The 6945-nt window shown below is 40.2% G+C and overlaps 1 pseudogene; it reads left to right on the forward strand.

The window, feature by feature from the left end:
• The first annotated feature begins 787 nt into the window (after positions 1-787).
• Positions 788-906, forward strand: LOC134984255 (5S ribosomal RNA; annotated as a pseudogene).
• The last annotated feature ends 6039 nt before the right edge of the window (positions 907-6945 follow it).

Raw genomic sequence — 6945 nt, forward strand, 5'->3', positions numbered from 1 at the left:
GACACAGTGAGGTTTGTCACTACATTTAGTAGACATGAGAACACCATCAAGAAAACCCTAAAAAAACACTGGAACATTCTCCTGATGGATCCGATTTTGACAGACTACCTCCCAAAAGACCCTCTTGTGGTATTTAGAAAATCGCAAAACCTTAAGGATCTAGTGGCACCAAGCATGCTAAGGAACCCGGAAGTAAGATCAAGCATGCCCAAATGCGTCGGCTGCTATAAATGTGGCCGATGCAATATATGCCGCTATGTACACCCCATAAGGAAAACTTTTAAGAAAACAAACGGAGAGAAAGATTATAAGATCAAACAGTTCATCAACTGTAATACGATGTCAGTGATATACATGCTAGAGTGCTCTTGTGGGATGAAATACATAGGTAAAACAAAAAGACCTTTGAAAATCCGCATTCAGGAACATATACGGAACATTAAAAACAAAGTACTGACACACGCAGTATCGAAACACTTCCATGCCTGCCATAACTCGGACCCAGACGATCTAACCTTCAAGGGCATTGAATTGGTCTCTTTGGGCGAGAGAGGCGGAGACCTCTCCAACCTCTTATCAAAAAGGGAAATGTACTGGATTTTCGAACTCAACACCCTGCATCCTGATGGCTTCAACAAAGGCTATGAAATAGCCCCCTTTCTGTAACGTAAGCTGACTATACCCTGTTCTTATGATATAAACCTGTCCTCTCCTTGTTTCTGTTTCCTATAAGACCACCTCCTAAACCACGTGATTATATTATGATACCTCCAATAAATCACACCAATTATACAGCCATACCGCACTGGAGATGCCCAACTCCGTCCGATCTTGGAAGCCAAGCAGTGCTGGGCCCAGCTAGTACATAGATGGGGAACCATCATGGAATACTGGGTGCTGTAATAACCTGTGTACAATGGCTATGAGGATATTGTACTAAACTCTCACGTGGAATATGGATGCCTAAAAAAGATAAAAAAGAAACTAATCCATTTCAACTGTTGTCAGATTATCTCTCTAACTCGGTCTGCTGCCGATTCATTCATTTTTATATATGTACTCACTTATATCCTACATGCAGGTTTTATATATGGATTTCAACACTGCTAAAACTTTCATTTCTGCACACTTTTTTACACAGAATCCTCAATTATAAACATTATGATTATGAAATATCCCTGTACCCAGTGGATATTTATCCATTACATGTATATATAGTATGCAACACTTTTGCACTAAGGGCACTATCGGAATTTAGTATTTGTATTCTGAAAATCATATTTCTCTCTCTTTTCGGTCAAATGAGCATATTCCAATAAGAAAAATCACAACAAAGATGGCCGCCGCGATCACATGATCACACAGACAGCTGCTCGAGATAAACAGGCTCCAAGAACATGGCCGCCGCTGTACTAACAATCCTATGCTGCTGATGGGAGAATATATGCACAGCAGAAGCACGTCACCAACTCCATCTAATCCGCGGCCGGTGCATGCGCAATGGAGAACGCCGGACGCCGGAAGTGGGGCGGACGTGACGTCACCCACGATCCGGACAGGAAGTCCAGGATCTAAAGTTTACAACTTGCTAAACAGACTTTTTAAACATAATAATGACTCCATTTTAAGGCGATTTTGCACAGCATGGGGACACCATGCTGCAAGGCCATTGGAACCTCGTTTATAATACATATAAATATAGTGACTTTTCTGACATTTGCTAATTGACAGGAAGTGATGTAGTAATCACTTCCTTATTAACTTAGGTATAAATAGATGAGCTGTCCCAGTCATATGCCACCCCTTGATGAAGTCCAAAGAGGACGAAACGCGTTGGGTGTTACGATATAGATCCTCTCAAAAAAGCTAAGAACCATTTTCTCATATCTTTTATGTTGATCTTACTTCAATTTTTTATTGTTAGGAATTTATTATCCTGTCCTTTATTAATTGTATGCACTTTTTATACACCTTTTTAATTAGGTCCATTGATTTTTTCATTTAATTGCTGGCTCCTGGCATAGGGCCATTTGCTTTTATTTGTATGTATTTATTTATTTTTATGTTGGTGATTATTACAATTATTACATTTTTACTATTTTTATAAAAAAAATTTTTTTACTGAGTCTCCGCCAAATTATAAGACACCATTGGTCGCTGAAAATTACCTTATTCCCTTCAATTTTTTATTCTGTACATGAAGCACTTTACCAACGCTTCTCTCTTTTAAGGTATAGCTGACGCCCAAATATATCTAAGGGAGTGTCTGAATAAGGAGAACTTATTCTATTTATAAATACTCTGGTCTACATCCTAGTAAAACTTGGTATCGCGGTTAAGCGCCGATAAGCATTCCCCTATTGCAATAGAGTATATGTATATTTTAAAGAATACTGGCCGGTATTTATATGTGATATTGTGAAATTGTGTTTTAATTATATATAAAAAGACGTCAAAGTAATTAGCGCTGTCTCACATTCTCTTTTTTTCTGTTATCAAATTTGGGGGAATTGGAACTTAATCCCAGAGACTAGCTGCTAAAACTTTGAGGGCGGTGGCGCCAGGTGTATACAGTTTTTTGTTAACATTCATAAACTCACCAGGCTTCATATCATGCCAGCTGCTCCCAGCACTGCTGTTTGCCTGGTAGGAGACTGTACTCTGGTGGATCTTCCTGAACTCCTTATTTTTTCCTTTCGGGCATGGCTATAGTTTGTGGTGCCGTTATTTAATTCAGCATGATACCTTATACTGGGCATGTGCCAATGAAAATCTAATATGGAAACCGGTTCTTGGGAACAGAGTTAGTGGAGCGATAGACATCAACTGGTGCTTATGCAAGACTACGCCAACCCCACACCGCGTTCCCTGTGACTTTTGACAACATAATATCATGGTGGGATTCTCTGAGGCCGAAGACCTATAGGGCAGTGTAATTGTGGATTCCACTCTTATGATTAAATATATATATTTTGTTTTAATACTTTTGTTCTATACAATGTGGCCAACCAGTGCTTTTGGCTGCCGCTAAACACTTTATAACATACTAAGACATATTTCCTATAGGGTGGATAGAGTTATTCTGTATTGCCTTGGAAAGGTCCTTGTGTAGAGCGGGGTATTCTCTATTTAGACAGGGAAGGCATGACTGCATCCATAGGAAAAGAAAGCTGAACTGTTGTCACCATACTCCCCTTACCAATGTGAGTAAGCCTATGGGCTTTCTCCGTCAGGCCAGGTACGGTAATAGTGATGTCAGTGCAGTGGTCTTACCTTTACTCTCACCAGATATCATTATTATCTGGTACACATCCATTTTCCCTTCCACAAGGATATTTCCTGTTATAAACAAGACTGGTACAATTGTATTCATTTCTCATAGGTTTACATTTCTCTATTACACAATATTTTCTTCTCTGGAACAGGATACTTTCTAGATTTCTCATAGTGGTTCATTGTCAAGTAACATGGAATCAATATCTTCATTGTCTTTTGTGACTAGTTTTTCTTGGGCCTATGAAATATCATCGTTCCGTGTAGGATGACTCGGTGTTATCTCATTATCTTGATTACTACAATAGTCTCTCTCTTTTGTCTTTCTTAAAACAGACTTTCTTTTAGTCTTCAAACTTCCATGCGACCTTCGTATTGTTTCTCAACTTTTCTTTTCCAATCACCTCTCTCGTTATGATCCATCTATTATCCTACATACTTTTCCTTTCTTCACTTGCATATCTTTCTAAAAAATAAAATGCACTGGAATATGCGCCGTGCAGCTATTTATAGTAACAATGGGGGTAATTCCAAGTTGATCGCAGCAGGATATTTTTTAGCATTTGGGCAAAACCATGTGCACTGCAGGGGGGCAGATATAACATTTGCAGAGAGAGTTAGGTTTGGGTGGGTTATTTTGTTTCTGTGCAGGGTAAATACTGGCTGCTTTTTTTTTACACTGCAAATTAGATTGCAGATTGAACACACCACACCCAAATTTAATTCTCTCTGCACATGTTATATATACCTCCCCTGCAGTTCACATGGTTTTGCCCAGTTGCTATCAAAAATCCTGCTGCGATCAACTTGGAATTACCCCCCAATATCTTTGCCTATAACAAATATATTCTACCCCCCCCCCCCCCCCCCCCCGCTTTTGTGACAACCTTGTCACAAAACATAAATTGTTTGTTATATGGGCAAATAACCCTTGGATAACTATGGGATCATAAAATAAAGACCACAAAAGTTTAAAAACGCAATATTTAGAGAAAAAAACAGCAGTATGAGGACCTTGTGGTAGGAAAAATATGTAAATTATGTCGGTTGATATAGTGTCAAATACAAGGAAAGGGAAAAAAATTAACAATATTATATATGTGACTTCTATGGAATTACAACATATGCAGTGCAATGTGTGCACCAAAATCTAGACACTGGCTCCATCACTTAGTAAGTATCTGATATCCTGGCATCCCCGACCTGTATATTTACAAAGTACATAGAATAACAGATTATAATTGATAATATTACTATCTCAATAAACTTTAATATATCAATTATCTATTCTTCTGATTTTGTAATATTCTGTATTTTCATACTAGTACTTTGTCCATACAGAACCAACTTTGTGACTTCCCTGTGGGATTTACAACATAAATGGGCTGTAGCTGTGGTTCTGTATGATTACTTTGCCTGTCGGTTTCTTTCTTTTTGCTATTACAATCTAGACGACATATTGTCATGCATAACTTGGTCTGAGAACATTCACATTTCCAGGAACCTTGCTTATAGGGAGTAACCCTTAACCTTTCCTTATCACAGCTTCTAGTACTACGTGCTGTGGACGGTAGCCCAAACTTATTAGTTTTGCATTTGTCAGACCAAGGAACATTACAATTTTGACAATCTCTCTTGGTACATTTCCATCCTGTTACTTTTGGATAGACCAGCAAATAGTTTGGACCCATTGTTCTTGTGGATGACACACAGATGGGTCCTCCATTATCTTGACTGTTTCTGCGCCTAGATGGACATTTAGTCATGCTAAGGCGATAGCTTAGCTTGCTTAGTTTAATCACGGGCACGTTGAGGCAATGCTAGATACACAGCATGCAATACACATCTCCACCACTGGGTGGCTAATGCTCCACTAATCCAGTACTTTAGATCGAATTGCGGCGTATTGATCTACAGCTCTGGCAAATGGTCAGTGATGACTGTAATGTTAATAGATGGTGAGCAATGGTCAGACGGAGAGAGTAAAAAAATAAAATAAATAGTTTATACAGACACAAATATGTGAAAGGAAGTAGGTACAGTGCATAAATACCATGCTTTTGAAATACATGTATGAGCGTCCGAGTCCCCTAAGGCATAAATGGGATCGCTCTTTGCATTACTTTTACACATGAACCTGTGAATCTCATGAAGCATCGTGGTCTAGCGATGAAGGCTCCCACCTCCTACGCTGAAAGTCCCGGGTTCGAGTCCCAAAGTGCCACCTTTTTTTTGTGTGTGTGTTCCCGTGACATTCACTTTATTTATTTATTTTTCTTTGTTATACATTCAATGGAAGGGTGCACACAGGTTTCACATAAATCAGAGTAAATTTGCAGGAGCAACTCATTCCACTATATTAAATACACAGCGGTAATGGAGCAACAAAGTACTGTATATCATCTGCGTTTGTGTATTGTACCTGACCTGAACTCCCTCCCTGTCCACTGCATGAACTGTGCAGGCTGCCAGGGAAGAAGGGCGATGGGGTAGAGGGAGGCAGTGGAAAATATTGTGCTTTTGAAATACAAGTATGAGCGTCCGAGTCACCTAAGGCATAAACCAACACCAATGGGAAGGAAGTGCCAACCTTTTTTTTTTACTTATTTTTTTTCTTTGTTATACATACAATGGAAGGGTGCACACAGGTTTCACATAAATCAGAGTAAATCTGCAGGAGTGATTTATTCCGCTATATACTGTACAAATACACAGCGGTAATGATTTTGTCACTTTGCGATGCAATGGGGTCCGGTGTATTGCTATGTGCATAGACCTCACTTATCCCTATCGCCCCTGTGTATTTTAGCTAGGTGATTCTGACGCTCCTTCAGCAGTGCCTGCAAAACCTATGCCGTAGCTCGCTCCATAGGTGGGGGTTCACATGCCTTAGACATTTTGACACTTTGGAGTATATTTACTAAGCTCATGATTTGGCTGATTTTGTGTTTTTTGTTCAAAGTGTCATCTCGAGAATTTTCCCATATTCTGATAGGCATGCATGAATCAGTGAGATCTGTGCATGTTTATCTGGGGGAAGGGGTGCTGAAAGTGTTAAAATTCTCTGAAAAAAATTGCATGGGGTCCCCCCTCCTAAGCATAACCATCCTCGGGCTCTTTGAGCTGGTCCTGGTTGAAAAAATACAGGGGGGAAAAAACGTAGGGGTCCCCCGTATTTTTAACACCAGCACCAAGCTCCACTAGTCAGAGAGCTAATGCCACAGCCGGAGGACACTTTTATATTGGTCCCTGCGGCCCTGGCATTACATCCCCAACTAGTCACCACTGGCCGGGGTACCCTGGAGGAGTGGGGACCCCTTCAGTCAAGGCGTCCCCCCACCAGGCACCCAAGGACCAGGGGTGAAGCACAAGGCTGTCCCCTCATCCCTGTGTGGTGGATGCGGGGCTGATAGCCTTTTGTGTAAAATAAGAATATTGTTTTTTGTAGCAGAACTACAAGTTCCCAGCAAGCCTCCCCCACAAGCTGGAACTTGGAGAATCACAAGTACCAGCATGTGTGGAAATAACGGGCCCGCTGGTACCTGTTTTACAAAAAAATACCCCCTAAAAACACACTGCGATAGTAAAATTTTAATTAACATACATGCACACTTACACACACACATACTTACCTATGTTGGCCAGAAGCCCTTGGTCCTCTTCTCCAGTAGA

The sequence above is a fragment of the Pseudophryne corroboree genome (genome assembly GCF_028390025.1).
Source record: "Pseudophryne corroboree isolate aPseCor3 chromosome 3 unlocalized genomic scaffold, aPseCor3.hap2 SUPER_3_unloc_43, whole genome shotgun sequence".
In the NCBI taxonomy this organism is placed as follows: Eukaryota; Metazoa; Chordata; class Amphibia; order Anura; family Myobatrachidae; genus Pseudophryne; species Pseudophryne corroboree.